Below are 19,633 nucleotides of genomic sequence, written 5' to 3' on the forward strand. Positions count from 1 at the left end.
AGTCAATGATGTAAACTGTTAACAAGCGCGAGAGGAATCACCGATAATGAAGATGACCCTCAAGGTACTGCAGTACAATTCACGTGGTGTGAATAGAGGACTTGGCGTCGAACACCACGCAAAATCTTTCGGTCGAAGGTCATTGATGTATACCTGTCGCCGGAAGTGAGAAACTTGCCATTGAGGCATGCAAGCTTCAAAGTACTGGAGGGGGTGTTCCTAGATCAACTTCTTGGATAATGAGCTGATGTCGACAAGAAGCGATCCGTCAAAGGAGGGCCTTAATGAATCCCACATCGATGACACAGAACGGAGCTAATGATTTTGATGGAGGTGAAAACGATCTGATGACATATGATTCAGGGTGGCGGTCATGAAAGAGTATAATGTATGGTAGTGGATGGGACACAGGTGACTTCTCTGAACGACTTCTCTTGAACATATGGCGACACTTATGCGATGGATCGGTAGCATTACCCCAAATATGGATGGTATGGCGAGACCATGGTGATGTGACCGGTGAATGAAACAACCCAACCTGATTGTGGTACGGAGGAAAAGTGCCATGTTCAAGAGCGACTTGCTACCATCAAAGTTTTCTTGAGTTTCTCCCAATTTTTCCCCAGTCATTGCTGACCAGTACCTCTTTATTTTTGTCAAGCTTGAGGAGGATAACGTATGCTTGTTCTATAACTTGCCCTTCGGGCAAGCCCATCGCTATGTTTTAACGAGCCTAGCGATAGTGAAACTCGTTCTCGTCTAAAGACAAGTTTGTCGCTATTTCATGCATTTAACGAGTCTAACGACAAAGATAACTCGGTCCTTTTCATTTTTAGAGAGTTTGAAAAGGTACATAAAGTTAACTCCAAAAGTCCTTTTTCGTCATCTAATCCCTTAAGTCCGAAAAAGTATAAAACAATACAGAAGGGATGGATTTTCGATATCTTTAACGAGCCGAATAAAACAAGCGCTCGATCTTTTTGTGCAATAATCCCTCAGGTCCAAAAAGATTAAAATCTAGAGGAGGGATAGCTCTTCCGGTCACTTTATCGAGCTGGAAGGCCAAAACTCGGCAATCTTTTCATATTTCACGAGTCAGATGAAAAGAGCTTAAAGAAGACTCGTCTTTTGAGGAACGAGTGATAAAAAGGGTAGCAGCTGATTCCAGGGAAGGATTGGAATTTCCAAATCACGGCAGTGTCACAAGGATGGCTAGTGAAATCACTCTTCGCAGCTGTTCCTCAAAATGGGTAAACAATCATATGGAGGTGAATGATCGGCCAATGGAAAAGTGGAGGTGATGGGAAAACACGACCAAGGCTTTAATGGCTGATGATATTACATTCACGGTGGTTATTTACCGGAATAGTTCATTTTTTAACGAGCTTAAACGCGGGTGGAAACATTTGCTCGATCTTATGTTTATTTTTTAACGAGCATGAACTATGCGCTAAAACTGCTTGGATCTTGCGTTTATTTTTTAACGAGCATGAACTTTGTGCTAAAACTGCTCGATTAATCCAGTCATATGATAAGAATGTCTCATGTAAGATTCCATTTTTTATGGAGCTTGCGCCTTACAAAGCTATGCCCCGCATCCTTTCGTTATGCAAGTTCGGAAACGACTAATCCTACGAGTTTAAAGGGTTAGACCTACAGGTTTAAAGGGAGGACCTAAAAATTTAAAAAATAAATAGCCGCCCCTTGCTTGCACTCCAAAAGGTTTGCATGCCCCCAGGTATAAAATATGATTTCAAGGTTACCCTTCAATTTGCAGACAAAACATTCATTCTATCGAGAGAGGCCTACCTCTTTCAGGCTACCCAAAGATTGTTCTGTTATTCTTTCAACAAAACACTTCTTCGGCGGTGTCTACCGAGATAGACAAAGGTGAATGACCTCAGTGCCAAACACGTAGCTTTGACAAGAGAATCTTATTCTAGAATAACCCCTCTTCCTAGACGGACGGGGTACAGACTAGTCATATTCTCCCGCGGAAACCTACCCTATACCCAAGGTTTTCCTGCCGAAGCAGACCAGGACGCATGCCCCCTAGGTTCCAGTCATATCCTCCCGGATTACTCGCGCTCATCAGGAGGACGGACTGTGGGTTGAGACATTTCTTGAGTGAAGAGACCATTTAGGGATGGTATATGACTATTTGCGATGCGTGATCCGGGGAATGAAAGTTGGTCCACGAGCTTGACCATTCTTCTTTCGTGCGGAAAACACATTACTCTAAAGAGTGAGGAGATGATGGCTCCCATGCAATATATATAGTCTCGTCCAAGGAGTAGGTTATAATCCAAGGGTCCTTGAACGACCATCACGTTTATTTGAACGGTCTTCCCTTTTAATGTGATTGGCACATTGGGAAGAATCCCTAAAGGTCGACTGGTTCCTTTATCGAAGCCTGTCAGATTTCTCATTTCAGGCAAAAGCGCTGGCGAACCAAGCGCTTTCCAAGCAATAGAGGAAAGGATACTCACAGATGCCCCTTCATCAATGATGGTGCCAGCCATTACCATTCTGTATATTTGAACGATAATTCTGAATGGTAAACTTGCTGGCAACCGGGGTCTGCCTAGTTGGTTCCAGTCGAAGGATACAACTAGGTTGCTTGGTGGTGGGACCGAATAGACGGCCGGGTATGACTCTGACGAAGTTCCTTCTTGCGATAAAGGAATGGGCAAATTGCCCCCTTGTTCGTCGAAGTCTGTGTTGATGAAGAGAATTTGGATGGTGTCGTCTTTATTCTCCTCTGTGATGGTATCATTCGAAGATAGAGCCTCTGAAGGCAAAACCGGGTCAACTGCCGCTTCAACCTTTTGACTTTCGTCAGGTATGGATTCAGACGGTTCATCCTCAATGATAGGTGCTTCGGCTGACCGCCTGAGCAGGCCAGCCGGGTTCTCAACTGGTGAAGGACTTGGCAGGAGTTTTTCATATCCAGGAGGAAGTGGCGCTCGTAAAATCGGGCGATCTTCCAAAACTCTTTTAGCCTTATCTAAGAAAGGACAACAGTGGATGGCATGGTCGCCTTCACACAATTTGCAGGGAAATCTAGCTTTCCCTTTCTGTCCTGTGGCTTAACTTTCACTAGTTGACGGTGTGCTGTCAACATGGCTATCAGAGGTTGACGCCACCGAATTGTGCAAGCGGGGAGACCAGTCCCTTAGTATCCGAGGGATGCAAGGACAATCTCTGTGAAAGTGGTCTCCCTTGCATATGACACATGGCGGTTTAGGCATGGTCAGTGCAGTGTGTGGATTTTCATTAGACGCCATTCGCTTGCCCCCAGTCACTTTTGGCTCCTTCTTCTTCTTTTCTTTCTTCTTCTTCTCCTTAGGAGCTTGGCTTTTGGCTTGGCCAGCTCCATCATGCGAAGAGGAAGGAGGAGAGGAAGAATTATAGGAAGTGGAAGGCTGGTGGGCAGCTCTGGACTGGTCTAACTGCTGATTCGATTGTTCAGGAGTAGTGGTGTTTTGAACAACATTAGTTGAGAAGAGCCAGACAGGCAAGCCGATTGTCAGTCCTGGAAGCGACAATGTGGCCATATGGGGCGCTCCAACATCTCCCCAAGAGGAGAAGGGACTAGGACTTCCACCAAGGGGAATTCTTTGGTTGGAGGGCTCCATTTTCTCAACTGAAAGATCAACACGGGAATAAGTGTGATTTATTATTCCGTTTAAAATAAGTTTTAATGACGCTTTAGACACAACTTGTTTTTTCAGTTTTAAAGAGTCGAGAAAAAACAAAAGATGACTCTAGTCACCTTCGATGTTTTAACGAGCCCGAAGTGACAAATGCTCGGATGGACTTTTTCCGTTATAGAGTCTGAAAAAGGCCAAAAGGAACTGCTCTGGAGATCTAGGTAGAGGGTGTGCCAAACCAATCACAAAACTGCAGAATACGTTTTACGGTACGGCAGTCAATCTTCCCGAATGCTGTGTTCGGTGCATTGCGATCAGTAGGGCGGTCGACACGGCTTCCTAAGGATAAAGGTTTTAAGCCTATAGGGGTCTCCCAATATATACGCGACGGTACGTGGGAGCACAATCCGTACTGGCACTTTTGGTCCCTCAGGAGGAATCACCCAACCATCAGCGAGGCCAACAGATACCAGGTTTTACGACGCCAGAAGACGTCTCTAGCCTAGACCTCTATGTTGTGCGTTATGTTACAAAGCGTTATTAAGTTCATTCAGTTTATTTTATGTTGATCTTTCTTAGAAGTTTGCCTTTTGAGGTTCACCACGAGATGTATAGACAACTTCCTAAATGCAATCTAAAAGATGATTAGCAAATTTTATCTCTTTTTCAACAATGAAAATCCTAGCTACAAAGGGAAAAGAAAGACACCATCTTTTCTCAGAGAGCAATCAGCACACTCTAAATGCACTTTTCCTAAATCAAGCATGCAAACTATCAAGATGCAAATGCACAATGCAACTGTTTGTTTTCCGCTTTCTTAATATTGATGCCTAAAAAGAAAGCTTTTTGCACAACTTTGAATTTTCTTTTAAATGACTAATACAAACAAGTTTACTTTTTCGAAATCAGAAAGGGTAGAAGAGATTACAACACTTTACGATTTTCGAAATGAACACTTGTTTCGACACTTAAAAGAGACAAACTCAAACCAAAAGCAAAAGTAAATGTATAACCAACTGTAAACAGCCAATGAACTCTCTCCTAATACCACAATCAACAGACCTGAATCAAGGGCTACAGGATGACTATTTCACTCTTGCAATGGAAATCTGTAAATGACGCCACAAACATATAAAAACACTCACAGTATTTTTGTACAAAAGGAGGCAGAATTAAAGCAGAGAAAAGGGGTTATCAGACAGGTACCTATGCTGGTTACAGGCTGCAAAAAACAGAGATCAAAACAAGGCAAAACAGAGCAGAGAACCCCAGCTGCACAAGGCCTAAGCTGGATCAGCGCACCTGTATAACAGAGAAACTGAATTGCAACGCAGGTAGCCTTCACGGGAACTGCGTTGAAATGCAGAGTCTCTTCATAGAGCCTGCGCTGGAGCAGAAACGAGAGTTCTTCTCTGGGTTCTGGGTCACGGTTTGCTGATTAATCTACGGTTTCAGGCCAAATAAAAGCAATAAGCAAGGTACAATCAAAGGGATGATTTGAAGGAGGGCTAAGATCTATCACAAAGGATCATCAAATCATTTGTGAGTCCATTGTTCAGATCATAGACAAATCCAGTGATTGGATCAAAGCAGTAGCTGTCTACTTTGCATATGAAAATAGCAGATGCAGTTCGATTGCTGCTCTTGAGTCTATGAAACAAACAATGATAGAAACACAAATAAAATGACTAAACAGATCTCCCCAGCGGAGTCGCCAATTTGTTGTGGGGAAAAATGCCTATGCAGGACGATCCTATCCACCTAAGGTGTGACAGTGCCTTAGCAACAAACAGAAACAGCTATTCTAGTATTCTTCCTTTATGAATTAAGAGTGAAGAGAGATGGATGGACTAACCGGTGTCTTCAGTTTGTCCCTCGATCCGGTTTCTCTTCTCTTTGAGAGTTCCCAGCTACTTGCCTTCTCGCTCGCCCAGCTTCAACAGGTTCCTGCAAGATCACAAGAAGGGAACACTACACAAAGACATAGATTCATATTCATAACTAGTTCAAGATTAGAAATAAACCAAATACACTAATGCAATCATACATCAAAGACACATCAACATATAGGAGAAACCAAGATAGCTTTATTGATGAATAACAAGGTTCAGGAGGAGATACAACCAAGAGAGTTCCAATCCAGCATCTACCTCCCAGTGAATGAAATTCCTATCTTCACCTCCCTTCAAAGCATTAAGCACCCAATGATTCCAATCTGAAACCAACAGCAATTCTTTGCAATAACAAAATTCCAGCCTCCAGATCTCATGGAGAAGAGATCCATATATAGATGTTTGGAGTGAGGATGAGTCAGCTTGTGATCTGACTAGTGTCCTCTCTCTCTGTCAGTTCTTACTTCCACTTGGAGACTAAGAGCCTCTTACTCATCATTTAGTCGAACTCAGCAAGGCAAGTGTCATGGAGGAAGATTCTGGAAGCTTCCACAGTCTTGACACCTCTCACAAGAGACCCTGCCATTTGTCATTTCCCGCTCAGCGCACCTTGATAGTGCTTCCACCTGCGTTGCAATGCAACTAGTCAGTGTAGCCTCTGCATTTCAACGCAGGCAGCTAGTGGAGCCTCTGAATTGATCCTGAATTGACTTGTTTTTGAGCAGTTTCTGGTGGAGAACTTCTGTGAATTGCTGTGGTTTGTTAGCCTTGTTCCTCTAGGGGTAGGAACAACATGTTTAGGGACTTTAGATCCCTTGGATTATGGACATTTCATGCTTATAGCTGTAAGGCGCAAAAATGTCTATAACAATTGGCCGAATTTACCACTCCTCAAACTATCAAGATAGAAGGACATATCAAGAAGAAAAAGGTAATAGTGTTGATTGATTCGGGAAGTAACCATAATTTTATTCATTGATTTGGGATGGACTTAAATCGGATATTCAAAATTTTGTGGCGGAATGTTTGGTTTTCCAAGAAAATAAAGTTGAAACAATTAAGACCCCAAGTCTATTACAACCTTTATACATTCTGTTATCACCTAAGAATTCTAATGCCAAAATTTCTCATACTAACTTGATGATAAAGGTCGGTGTTAGTCTAAGTTTGATTTTGTTTTTCTTAAGAGTCTGAGTCTTAGGGGGTCTTGAGTCAAGTATGCATTCTCATTCGTCACTGTTCATTCTCATTCATCACCAGTCTCATAGCCATGTGTTAGTTTGGTTTAAAAATTACTATGTACTACAAAGCCTTTTAGGTGATTTCGTAGCGCATGTAACCATCCTGAAGTGTTTTCGCAGCGCATTAATCCTTTTTGGCAGTTTCGCAGTGCAAAAGTTCATTAGGTGATTTCGCAGCGCGAAGGTCCATTAAGTGATTTTGCAACGCGATACGTTATTAGGTGATTTTGCAGCACATAATTCAAAATTTACACTGACCACGCTGCGAAATCGGAGATTCGTGCATTCCGCAGCGAATCTTTCCCAACTGTCAAATATGTCAAGTTAATCTATGGCTGCGTCATTCATTGTCAGTTTATGCACTCCACATATCACGTCCAACCGCTTATCTCCATTATTACAACCACCAGGTACGTTGATACACACGGAATACAAGTTCCAAGGAAATCCAGGTATGCACAATTTTAATGATGATTGTAAGCCTTGAATGAGAAACAAATCTGCAAGATTTCAATTTGAAAAAGCATTGTCATCAAGCGAGGCAGCAATTCAGGCGAGGCAGAGTTTGGAGTTTGAGCAGCGCTAGCATTTCCAGCCTCCATTACACTGAATCTTCATGGAGGGATCGGTAGAAAGGAAAGACCACAGATCAGGCAAATGTCTGAGAAACGAGCCTGAAGGTTTAGAAATAACCTTGAAGAAAAAAGAAGTCAAGCATGCATTTAAACAAGCTGGATGTTGGAATTTTTGCAAGAAGCTTTAGGGAGGTCATGCACAAGTTACTAAGGAATTTGCACTGAATTTCACAGGACTAAACTCAAAGGTTGGCATGCTGGAATTGCAGGTCTCACCAGACATGATATCCACGGTTACTGAGATTCCCAGAGGACAAGAAAATTGGTTCAAGAATTTCAAATTTGACATGAACCCATGCAAAGAATTTCTAAATCAAGAGTTCATTAACTCATATTTGAGCAAGTCTGTTCCTAGAAGTTATGTCAAAGAATCATATGCCCATTTGCTTACTTGTATACAGAAGTACCTGACCTGTGAAGGGAGATATAACAAAGTGTATTCATACCATTTTAAACTTCTGTTGCATTTCACAGGGAAGACATCTATTGATCTACCTTTTTACTTATTTCGCAGCTTAAGTAAAATGTGTGATAAGATACAACTGAGAAAAGAAGCCTGTGAGACTTCATTGTTCCACCATGGCTTGGTTAAGTTGATTGTTCTACATGAACTCCAGAGGGTAGGCAGAGACTGGGACACATTCATATTCATGTCCGATTTCAAGAGCAAGACCAGTCTCAACCCTCAAGCTGCAAAAGAACCTGCAACAACAACCGGTCCTCAAGTAGAAACAAGAGCCACGAGGGTTTCAAAGTTAAAGGCAAGGAAACAAGTGAGAGAATCTACCAGGACACTGACTATTCAGGACACACCCCAGCAGTCCATTAAAGAGAAAACTCAAGTCAAAGAAACTGCACATGAATCAAGCACAGGTGGAGGAGTTCAAAGAAGAAGGACTAGGATCCAGGTGGCTAAAGAAAATGGTAAGGCAGTGAGTATTGAAGAAAGCCCTGTTTCAAAGGGAGACTTAAATGATTTATTGCAAGCAATTGACATTGAATTGTCCCCATTAGTTCAAGCTGATTTGATGCAGTCAGGAAAAGAGAAGGCTAAGAAGGTCAAGGCCTCAAAGAAACTCAAGTTTGATGATCAAGTTGATCAATTTGTTTTTAAGCCCAGGAGACCCATAACAAGGAAGTTCAAACAAGTACAGGAGGTACCACCAAGAGTTGAAGAAACAGGGGAGGTGACACGGCCTCATGAAAGAAAGGATAAAGGAAAAACAATTTCCACTCAAGAAGAAGGTAGTGTGGAAGACTTGAAAAGGAGATTGGAATCTGCCAACTTTGAAATTGCTAGATTGAAGAAAGCTGCTAGGAACTTTGCAGCTAAGGAGGCTTATTTCAACCAAATGCAAGCTTGGTGGGAGGACCAAACATTTCAAATTCCTGAGATGGTTGATTTTAATGTTCAATTCCGTAGCTGGACTACTCCTGCAATAAAAGAAGCCCAATTTATCAAAAAAATCAATACAAACCTCAGGTCTGGGATCAAAGTAATGAAGAAACAAATTGAAGACTTAATGATACAGTTGTGCCAGCGAAAAGAATATCCATAAAGAAAACTCACTTCAAGTAAGGACATGTTTCAAAGTTTTGATGGTTTTGCTTGGTATAATCTTTTCAAACATTTCCATTCAGTTTTGAAAGGTCTTGGAACAGTTGAAAGAATGCTTAAACAGAAAAGTGCTCAGATAGCAAAGTTTTGGGTTGAAACTGTGATTTTGAAACAACTCAGCAGTTTCGTAGCACACTACGAAACTGCTGAAGGTGATGACTAGAGCTCAGCAGTTTCGTAGCGCGCTACAAAATTGTTGAAGCTAAACATTCTAATATCAATAAACCTGTTTTGAAATATAAGTGGGAATTTTGAAAGGGGAATATATACAAGGCATCATATGAAGCTATCAACATTCAACTAGGTCAAGACAGGTGGAGAAAATATGGATTCGAATCCAACTTTAAATTTTTTGTCATAAAGTGAGCACATTTACCACAGTTCAAGATATGTCAAAACAACTTGAAAGAGTTTTTGCCTTTACACATAAAGGAGGTGGACATCACATCAAGGACGTGGCCATCTGTTACATTTTGGATAATCAAAGATAAAGGACATGCTTCTTTCGATTCAAAAATTGTGAGGCAAACTAAAGACCAATGAGCAAGGGTAGTTTCATATGTTTCAGGGCAATGGAGAAAATGTGACATTGAAGACCAGCATGGAGTTTTGAACATTCATCACAGCCAAACTAAAAAAGGGACCAGATGTCAAAGAACGAGAACCATTGTGATCAAGGCTATTATTAGCATAACATGGTGTTAAAATCCTACTTGATTTAGACCTTTAGAAAGTCTAGTTGAAGTTTGTTACATTAAATAGGCAGTTAAAAGTTAAACAGGTGTCATTAGAAGTAGATTTCGAGTTCCCCTAATGTTTAAGGAGGAATCTCAGTTAGGTCTATATATAGAAGAAAGGGAAATGTAATCAGGGTTGGAAGTTTATGTAAAAAAGCTTTGTTGTCAAGCTTATGTAAAGACTCTGTTTCTTTTGGGAATACTGTAAATGGCTTCTGCTGCTCAAGAATCATAGTGACTTCAATGTATGAATTCCTCTTGTTGTCTTTCATGTTGTATACAGTATTATGAGTACTTGATTACTTAGAAATCACTTGCAGTGTTCTAATTTCCTTCATATGCTCAAATACTGTCCCTTTTGTGTCTGTTGTACTTTATCTATATTGAAGTCTGAATGCCTTGATTTTATTGCAAAGACAATTCACTGTTGATGCTAAATGACATATGACTCCATGAGCCCAATGGATGCTTGTTAATTTAGATTTTACCAGCCTCATTCCTATTTGTTTTATAAAGAGTTAGCCATCTCAATTATAATCACAAACCTTAAATCCTTTGAGAGAGCCCTCTCAGGCTAAGGAGGCTAAGCCTTAGCTAAAAGATTGGTCTGAAACAATTACTTGAAGTCCTCCTGGTCTGCAGCATTCCAGGGCCTGATTTTGAGATAACACATTCCAAGCCAACGTTGGGAGTAGGTTTCAATGGATTTTATCATAGGTTTACCCAAGTCCAAAGGAAAGAGTGTCATCATGGTGGTAGTTGACAAACTTACCAAGTATGCACACTTTTGTGCATTATCGCATCCATTTAAAGCCAGTACAACTTCTACTACATTTATGGAAACAATTCAAAATCTACATGGAAACCCAAAGATTATTGTAAGCTACAGAGATCCCATTTTCACTCGAAATTTTTGGACATAATTATTTTATTGTCTCGGTACTCAGTTAGCTCATAACTCATCTTATCGTCCTCAATCTGATGGGAAAACTGAGATAGTAAACAAATGTTTGGAAGGATATCTTTGTTGCTTTGTATATTATAAACAGACACAATGGGTCAAATGGTTGCCTCTGGTTGAATGGTGGTATAACACTTCCTTCCATACTGCAACAAAAATGATCCCATTTATGGCACTTTATGGATGTCATCCACCATCCATCACATCATATTTAAGAGAAAATTCTAAGGTTCAAGTAGTGGAACATCACATCGAGCATCAACAAGAAGTTCTCCAACTCTTAAAGGATAACCTCATGTTGGCGCAGAATAGAATGAAACACTAGGCAGATCAACATCGCAGCGAAAGAAGTTTTGATGTAGGTGACTGGGTATTCCTACTGCTACAACCATATAAACAAATTTCCATCAAGCAAGCTAAGAAGGATAGTAAATTATCACCGAAGTATTATGGTTTGTACAAGGAGTTGCAAAAGATTGGTACTATGGCATGCAAATTGGATCTTCCTGCAGCTTCCTGAGTGCACCCAGTTTTCCATGTTTCATGTTTAAAGAAGGTTATAGGTGTCAAGCTCCTAGTTCAAAAAATATTGCCATAACTTGACGAGGAAGGAAAAATCATATTGGAACCGAAAGCAATCACAAAAGCAAGAACTCGAAAGCTACGAAATCGATCAATTTCAGAGTATCTCATCAAGTGGAAGAACTTATCCGCTGAAGATTCCACATGGGAGGATGAGAATTTTATACAGAAGCATCCAAAACTACTCAAGTGTTGAGGACAATGCTTTTTGGAAGGAGAAGGGCATGTTAGGTCCCTATTATACTAGTGATTCCCCCATTACTATTGTCATTGTAGCCCTTATTGTTATTATTTTGCCCCTATTGTCCCCATATTGTTATTAGTGTGCCCCAAAGAAACCCACTATTGTTATTGTTGTGCCCTTATGTTATTACTGTTATTTCGGCTTGATTATATTGTGACCCCTTAGACTCCTATATATAGAAGGGAGGTTTAGTCATTTGAATTATCCAAGAATTATTCATTTGTGTAATGTAAAGGAGGTTGCCCCCTCGAAGAAGCTGAATTCTAAGGCATTGATCTATCTTTTCTACCTTTTTGTGAGTTGGTTTCATAACAATCTGTGTGGAGGTAGATATGGCAAAAGGATTTACATAACAAATCTTCTTAACTTTCAATGATTAGAAGCATTTACAACCTCTTTATTATAAGTAAATGCCTTTTAAAAGCAAAACTTGTCACAAAAAAAGACTACAAGAAAAATCTTCCCCCTTCCCAACCTACTCCAGAAAAGGTAGAACAATGACATGTGGTCAAAATGAAGATAAGATCCAAACATCTAACCAACACAACAATTTGAAGATAAAGAACTCGAATTTTCCACAGTGGTGTATGAAAGTTGTCAGCGTTTCGAATCTAAAAGAGTTTCCATCTTCTGGACAATGGTCGAAAAGCGAGAGGCAAAGAAAATGTATATGTATATATGATAATGCAAATGAATATGTATAAGTAAAGGGAAAGGTTGATAGATAAAACCACAACCTAAAATGTTTTAATATTAGTATTGTAAGAAATATACATTAATATGAATTAGTATTAATTTATAATCTAGAAATAATGTATCAATAATTATATTAATATAATATGGTTACTAGTAATAACTAAAATCTATAATCTAAATATATTAATTAATACATAATAAAACATATAATCTAAAAATATATTATAATAACATTGATAATATTTGTGTCGAGAGGCGCTCTGCAACCCAGTATATCACAAAGATATTGTCATGTAATAATATATAAAAAAATTAAAAACACGTGTTAGCTAATCAATGAAAAATAAAGAATAAAATTGAATATGTCACCTCAATTAAACTTTTTAAGAAGAAGCACATATATACAATAATATTATCGATCACAAAAGGAAATTAAGTGTTGATAAAATTCAAGAAAACAAAAAGAGTATAAGGTTCATTTGGCCAAGGAGTATCCGTGCCAAAAAATTCAATTAAGGTATATTTGTTCTTAAAAAATTCTTTAACAATATAATATGTAATCTATAGTAATGAAATAAGATTACTTATTTGTAAATTCTGCCTTGCTTCGCATTGGGACAACAAACTCACCCGACTATAAAACTTCCTAACGCTCCATTCCTCATTCTCCTTTGTTTTGATCCCTCATAGAGAATTACATAGAAAATATTAGAATACATTTTGTCTATAATGTAAAAAATCTTCGAAGATAATTTGCCAAAACTTGAAACTAATGAAACACAGGTCAACTCTTATTATGTGTAAAATGTTGCATGAAATTGGAATACTCACAAAACTAAAATGCCAACTCTTATTACGTGTAAAATGTTGCATGAAATTGAAATACTTACAAAAATAAAATGTTGCATGAAATAATTAATTTGGTGTTGCCAACTCTTATTACGTGTAAAATGTTGCATGAAATTGAAATACTTACAAAAATAAAATGTCTCTTGAAATAATTAATTTGGTGTGAGATAAATTTTATCAAAGTAAAAAATAATTAATATTTCATATATATAAATTTAGTAAATTGATATCATATTTCAAAACATTTTTGTGTGAGTTAATTTTTTTTTTTTTTTATTATTATATATAAATCAATATAGATCCATCTTAACCCTGTATCTACACAGTGTTGAGAGGGATCAAATATCTTAAGATGCAAAAGATACAAAACTTGATAAGAGATTAAGAGATTTGATCCCTCTTGGCGCTTGGTAAATCTAGAGTTAAGATGAATCTTAATAATGAGAATGTTGATAATATTATTAATAATAATATTATAATTGTTATATTATATTATACTATGTTAATATTGTAATGTTGTAATAATATATAATGTTATGTTATGTTAAGGATAAGAGATAGGGTTAGGGTTAGTTGCTATCTAAGAAATCAGACTAATGTTAGGGCCCGACCCTAACCCATTTATTAATGTAATAAGCCCAAGAGGCCCCATAAGAGTCTTGATTAGTTGGTTTAATAATTAAAGCCTGTAATCATTGTAAGTGGTTGACCCACATTATAAAAAATGGATCACAGTTAGTTATAACAAGCCAGAGCTAATAAATAAAGTGGTTAACATAAATTATGCAAGGGACCACGAGTAGTTACGATTTTGGGTCTCAAGAAACTATATATTTTCAACGATAGCAAGGGAAGTCTTGTCTTATGTTGTGCAACTGAAATCTGCTCTACTGGAGGTTTCCCCCTCGAAGAGGAAAGTGAACAATATTTTTGCAGATCTTAATAAAATATTTCTATTGTTGTCATCTCATTGAGTTATTTTCTGTGGTATATTTGACATATTTCAGATTTCTGATATTTTCTACAGGTCAAGCATACTGCAAGTGGTATCAAAGCACTTTCTCAGGCCAACCACACCACCAATTTTAGCAATTTCTTTTTTTTTTTAAGCTAGAGATGTGTTCCAATGTCTTTAAACTACATAAATATGTCATTACACACACCAACTTGTAGTTGGGGAAGCAGACATGTAGGAACTACAAGAGGTGGTCAAGTCTGTTGTACTCCCTTGTAACCCTTCAAGTAGTAGCGCATCAGACGACACTTGTACATGGACTGCACTTTCACGTACCTTTGGTATATCGGAAGCCCCCCAAGGTTACCTTGACACCAATCTTAGATAAGTTGTCAACCGTCTTGTGACTATAATACATTGAGAACAAGACTCGAGGAGATTACTCGCATGTATTTAGGGTAGTGATGTAATACGACTAAGGGCATGTTCGATCCTCCCCAGTTAGCACTCTAAAATATTGGGCCAACTATAATCTTTGGACCCCTAGCGTATATCACGATCTATAACATCTAACACTTCTTATTTCCATAGTTCCCTCTCTTCTTGTTGATTGGCCTTCACATTTTATAGTATCCAAAAGTTGGGGTTTCTTCTATCGCAGTCTTGATCAGTTGGGACAACCAAATTCCTACACATTTTGCAGTATCCAACAATTGGGGTTTCTGCTTCTATAGTATTGATCAAAGGGAACTGCCAAATTCCTACACATTTTATAGTATCGATATTTTGGGATTTTAACCACCACAATATTGATCATGTTAGGTACCTATACTACTATTGTAACCCCTATTGTTATTGGTGAAACCCCCTTATTATATTGTTGTGCCCATGTAGTCTCCATATTGTTATTATTGTGCCCCATAGAAGCCCACTATTGTTATTTTTGTGCCCTTATATTATTATTGTTATGTCGGATCTGATTATATTATGACCCCCTAGACTCCTATATATAGAAAGAAGGTGTTGTCATTTGTATCATCCAAGAATTGTTCATTTGTGTAATGTAAAGGAGGTCCCCCCTTAAAGAGGCTGAATTCTAAGGCGTTTATATTTATTTTCTATCTTTTTGTGAGCTAGTTTCCTAACATTTGGTATCAGAGCTTTGGATTCTAGGGTTTCGCTACTCCAAACAGGTCATCGTGGAATTTTCGCTATAAATTTTTTCGGCAATGTTTTAGAAGCTAAAAAAACCCATTTGAGACGAAATCTCGCTGAACTTAAGGTCCAAATTTCAGATCTTGTATCGCTATATTTTCAGAGATCGGATCTGAGGAAGTTAGAGTTTTTGAAGGCTCCATAATTCCATCTCAAACATGTCATCGTGGAAGTTTCTCTATAATTGTTTTTCTATGAAGTTTCAAACTCTAAAATTAAAACCCATTTGAGCCGAAATATTGATGAATATCAGGTCTGAATTTCAGATCTTGTCTCACTATATTTTTGAAGATATAATTTGAGGAAGTTAGGGTTTTTGTGGACTCCCGAATTACATTCTAAACAGGTGACCTTGGGAAAATCGTCATAACTTTCGCTTTGAGCATCATATTGAAATTTCGTAAGAAGTTGTAGAAAGAGAACAAAATTTAGTTTTTTGTATATATTTTTCAGATCCGAAGGTTGAAACAATGACACGTGGTATGTCGTACAAGTTCTCTCTATTGAAACATTATATATTTAGGTCACCTTAGGAGATTGGGCATAACTCTTTCTTGGAGAATTCAATTTTGATCAGACTAATGGCATTGGAAAGAGGAATCAGAGAGCTACCGTAGGAAGAAATTTCAGACCTTGGAGATCCACAATTACAGATATACAACAGATTCAATATCAAGCTTATACAAAGAGAAAAAAGGTTTGTAGTCTTTTTAAAATTTTGCATAAGTTTGGGTTGAAAAAATATGTTTGAAGTTCAAAGGGCATAGTGAAGCACAATTATCATTAATTGATGCCCCGAAGAAAGAAAATGGAAACACCTAGTAAGCAACTTGAAATCTCTAGTATGACTCATGATGAAGAGGAAGAAATGCAACATGATATATCAAAATTACGAGACCAAGTGCTACAAATTTCACTCTCACGAAAGGTAACAGAAGCTAAGATTGATGGTTTAAAGAAAGGCGTGGAAGCCAATATGAATGACATGGAAGCTAATATGAATGGCATGCAATTTAATATGGATGGTGTGGAAGCTAATATGGATGTCATGGAAGCTAAGATGAATGGCATGAACGCTAAGATGGATGGTATAGAAGAAAAACTGAAAGGCAACATGGAAGATTTGAAGATAGATTTGACTAAGTTGCTACAAGAAATGCTTACTAATGGTGAAAGGGTAGTAAAGGAAACTCATGATGAGAATAAAATAAATGTTAATCGTGATTTCATAGACTCTAACGTTGGATTGAAGACCCACCATGTCCCAAAGATCGATATGAGGAAGTTTGATGGCAAGGATCCTGCAATATGGATACTACAGATGGAGCAATTTTTCAATCTCCATAATGTGAAAAACACACAAAAGGTATGTATTGCAACTTTATATTTGGAACCAAATTAGTTTGTATGGTATCGATGGCTTTGCTCTCGTAAACAAATTGTCACTTGGGAAATTTGTACAGAAGAAATGATATCACATTATGAGGATACAAAAAGCAACACATTTTTTAGCCAATTGACAAATCTCAAACAAAAGGGTTCAATGATGGAGCACATTGAGGACTTACAAAAATTGAATATAAGGGTAAAAGATATTCCAGAGGAGCATAAGATTGATGTGTTCATAGGGACTTTAAAGGATAACATCCAACATGAAGTTTGCCTTTGGGAACCTGATTCATTGGAGAAGGCATTCAGGTTGGAAAGAAAAATGGAAAGCAAAATTATGGAAACAAGGAAGCCTACCTCTCACAACTATAAATATGGAAGTGTTGTTTCCCCTAGCCTTCCACAACCTACAAGGTTGACACCACAACAATTGGAAGAAAAAAGAGAAAAAGGGCTTTGTTACAGTTGTGATAGAAAATACACTAAAGGTCATAAGTATGCTGATAAGAAATTAATTTACATAGATTGTGAAGAGGAGGAAGAAAAGGAACAAGAAACGTCAAAAGAAGAGGATATACACCAGGAAAAAACCCTAGAGAAAGAAGAAATCAATCCGTCCAGATCTTGTAATGCATTGGCCGAAATTACCACTCCTCAAACTATCAAGATAGAAGGACATATCAAGAAGAAAAAGGTAATAGTGTTAATTGATTCAGGCAATACCCATAATTTTATTCATTGTAAGATAGCCAAGGAATTGAATTGCTTCCTATATCTAGCACCAGAGTGTCAAGTGATGGTTACAAGTGGAGGAACCATAAATTGCTATGGAAAGTGCCATAATATCAAGCTATCCATGGGAGAATATTTATTGAATAGCCCAATGCTTTCCATTCCAATGGGTGGTGCTGATGTTGTACTAGGAGTCCAATGGCTACAATCCTTGGGTACAATAGATTTTAATTTTCAAGAACTTTTCATGAAATTTTCTTCAGAAGGAAAGGAAGTTGAATTAAGGGGTATCACAGGGAAACCAGGAAAGATAATAAGCTCTAATGGAATGAAAAAGTTCTAAAGAAAGAACAAAGAGGCATAATTGAACAATTATGTTCGCTAGAGGTTCCCACACCGAAATCATCTATTTCTCCATATCTCCAAAAAGTCTTGGACAATCATTCCAAGGTATTTGAGACTCTCAAAGGCCTCCCACCTATTCGTGATCATGATCATGCTATTCATTTGATTCCAGGAAGTGTTCCTCCAAAAATCAGGCCTTACATATATCCATATGCCCAAAGGAGTGAAATTGAACGTATGGTTGCAAAAATGCTAGAGGTCGGTATAATTATCCGACCAAATTCGATAAACGAAGCAAGGGATGAATGGAATAATGATGAAGCAGGGTGGGAACTCATTCAAAAGTTGCAGAAGATCCCAGTTCAAACAATATTTCCATAACTTTACAAGGAAGGAAAAATCATATTGGAACCTGAAGTAGTCACAAAACGGAGAAATCAACAGCTATGAAATTGATCAATTTCAAAGTATCTCATCAAGTGGAAGAACTTACCCCTGAATATTCCACATGGATGGATGATAAATTTATACAGAAGAATTCAGAACTACTCAAGCGTTGAGGACAACACTTTTTGAAGGAGAGGGGCATGTTAGGTCCCTATACTACTAGTGTAACCCCTATTGTTATTAGTGAAACACCCTTATTATATTGTTGTGCCCTTATATTATTATTGTTATGTCGACTATGATTATATTATGACCCCTTAGACTCCTATAAATAGAAAGGAGGTCTTCATTTGTATCATCCAAGAATTGTTCATTTGTGTAATGTAAAGGAGGTTGCCCCCTTGAAGAGGCTGAATTCTAAGGCGTTTATATTTCTTTTCTATCTTTTTGTGAGTTGGTTTCATAACAGATCAGATGGTTGTAAAACTCCTATCAAAGTTAAAAAAAAGGAGTTTGGTGGTCCCAAAATTCCACTTGTAAGAGACCTAGATCACATGATTCAAGACAATGATCTAATCATAGTGGTACCATTCGCTTGTAAGCGTCCATTTTTTACATGGTCACAATTTTTTTTTATTATTATTTATTTATTTTCGAGGTTCTTTCAAGTGACATGCATCAACATAATCCTTATTTCGCACCCATGGTAGCCATAATAATTTCAAACCATATTTTTTTAACTGGGCCATATATGGTAACTAAGAGGGCTCCAACTACGGAGAACCTCCAAAAAAAAAGGAAAAAAAAAAGAAAAAGAAAAAGTGGACGATCAGGCCTCATCACCCAAATTAAAGATGCAATTAAAAGGACCCTAGAACACCTAATACCACACATCAAGGAGAAAGGCCCCATGGGGGAGGGGAACCATGTCAATGGAAACTTGGAAGGGGAATCTAGCCACCATCAATATGAGGGGATTAATTCTTTCCACGGGGTCACCAAAATTCTAGCAATAAGACACCCAAGATTTACATGCACAAATTTGATGGTTCTGACCTGACAATGTGGGTGGAAGAAATGGAACAATATTTTCAACTCAACAATATCTGGGATGTTGAAACCAAAATACATATGGGAGCTCTTTATTTGGACCAAAATGATGGTAGTGATGGAAATGGAATCATAGAAGCTATGCAGGAAATCCAACTTGGAATATGTTCTCTAAGGCCATTTGTGCCCGTTTTGACAGGGACTCTCACTTTTTGGGTCGCCCCATGAAGCTCAAACAAATGGGTATATTTAGAGAATATATCATGACATTTGAACAATTGGCCATCCAGACTAAGGACCTAAGGGACACCTTCTATATGGAATGTTTCATTAGTGGCCTCAGATAATCCATCTAGGCACATGTTCGAATGCATCAATCGACTACTTGGTTGGAAACTTCCCACAAAGCTTTAGATGCAAAAACTGTTATTAATGCCCAAAATAGTCATCCT

The sequence above is a fragment of the Pinus tabuliformis genome, chromosome X (assembly GCF_031772625.1).
Source record: "Pinus tabuliformis cultivar Carrire ecotype Pingquan chromosome X, CPIR1, whole genome shotgun sequence".
Classification (NCBI taxonomy): domain Eukaryota; kingdom Viridiplantae; phylum Streptophyta; class Pinopsida; order Pinales; family Pinaceae; genus Pinus; species Pinus tabuliformis.